Here is a 2,066-nt window from a genome sequence, read left to right on the forward strand (position 1 = left end):
GAGGAAGTAGAACTTATTTAATCCCACCCCTTCTCCACACAACAGTCTATCCTTTAGCTTCCATATCAGCATAATACATGAAAAATCAAGTCCCTTGGACTTTTTGTAAATAGTTAACCTCACTTATCTTCACATACACACACACCTATACTGGCATACCAGAAAAGTAAATAAAAAATTAAATACACACAAATACATCCTTAAAGGCAACACAAAATGAATATGCAATAAACTAAACAATAAGACAAATGTTCTAAAATGTGTCAATGTGTGTTTTTTGCTAGTGTAGTAATTTTCCACTGTTTACAATGTGCTGATTTAAGTGGCTGCGTCAGAATTTTAAAAAATGAACTTTTGAATTCTGACCTAATATAAATCATGAAAAAAACATTAGGACCGTTCATAACATGAAGTGCAAAGTGTGCACAATATGCTCACCCAGAAACAAAACATTGATTAAACTCACATTATGACTTGAAACATTCTTTAGTGAAGAGAATGAGAAGAGAATATGGCAATGTCGGTTGGTTCTAGTGTTAAACATGTTTACTCAAGTAATTTTACGCATAAAAATGACTGATAAAAACCTTGCTACTGGTAATGTCAGAGTCAAACCAAGCGTGGCAGAAATGTTGGTGTGTGGATAAAAGGTCTCAGTTATCAGCTCGGGTAGTGTGTTATTAGATGAAAAAGTACATCTAACTCACAAAATATGAAAATCGCTTAGGTTGTGTCACAGCACGTTGGTCTAATTTCTATTCCATTCAGGCAACAATACCAACACTGAAGGACAGGATCTGCATGAGTTGTAATCCTAACCCTGACCTTTTTACTCTTTACAATAAAATATGCAGCTACTAAAATACAACTGCTCCTGTAAATGAACCGACTAATATTCACACAACAGATGGAAACACAGTGAAAATCATATTTCCTAATTTCCTGAAAATTTGCTGAATAGTTGTGACACACTTGAACAGAAACCTGACTTTAATCTGCTTGAATTCCTGTTTTCCCTTCAAAACAAAAATGTGGGTCGTTGTCTCCAAATGTGGCACATAGGATAAAACTTTTGTACGGTCTCACAAAGTGGGACACCAGGGGCCTCATGTACAAAGACTTGCGTGGATTTCATACTGAAACCTGGCGTACATCCAAATCCAGAAAAGTCCGTACGCACAAAAAAATCCAGATGAACAAAACTGTGCATATGCCCGAATCCAAGCACACTTCCTTTGTACATCCCAATCAGCGTGGAATTGACCGAATATGTTGGAGTACCTGACTCCTCCCTCTCCACGCCTATATTTCAATATGCAAATCAGCATAAACAGGGTCTGCGGTGGGATTCCCTCTGGGATTCCCCTCTCTGCATGATCACATGATGACATCAAGGTGGAGGCCAAAATAGGTGGAAGGAGAAAAGAGGACGAACTCCACCCATTTTGAGCAGAGAGTCGCCGTTATTTTGAGTGACACTGGTCTAACAGGGGCGACTCGAATCATCACAAGGTAAATATTTATTTTGTATTTGTGTAACTCACACATTTGTTCATTCTACGGGTCATAGTCTGATCATAGCCAAACAAGATAAAGGTTCAAGCGTAATCGTGTCAGGATATCAAAGAGGAAATCAAAGACTTCAACCGATGTTTAATAGGGTGGTCCTTATTTTTCAGCTTTCAAATGTTCATGCTCTCACCCCACCAATTTGTTAGGATAAATTAAAAAAAATTCTGGCAAAATTTTAGGAACATTAACCTATGTTTAGAGGTTGCTCAAGAAGTTTAAAATATAACACAGTTAACTGTATTCGGTATTTTTCGCATGTTATATGCTGCATTGTGTGCCAGGCTTCTGGCATGCTGTTTAATGATTTATGGCTGAAATTGGTTCATTTGATCATGTAGATGTGGGCATTACGTATTCTGACTGTTGGTAACCACATGTGGTGGTTTTACCCAGTCAGCACATCACTAGATAAAGCTTAAAATGTCCATATTACTTGGATTTGCTGACCTCATCTCCTAATTTTGGGTTTCCCCCAAAAGGTGCTGTTGTGCACA

This window comes from Sphaeramia orbicularis, chromosome 17 (genome assembly GCF_902148855.1).
Source record: "Sphaeramia orbicularis chromosome 17, fSphaOr1.1, whole genome shotgun sequence".
Lineage (NCBI taxonomy): Eukaryota > Metazoa > Chordata > Actinopteri > Kurtiformes > Apogonidae > Sphaeramia > Sphaeramia orbicularis.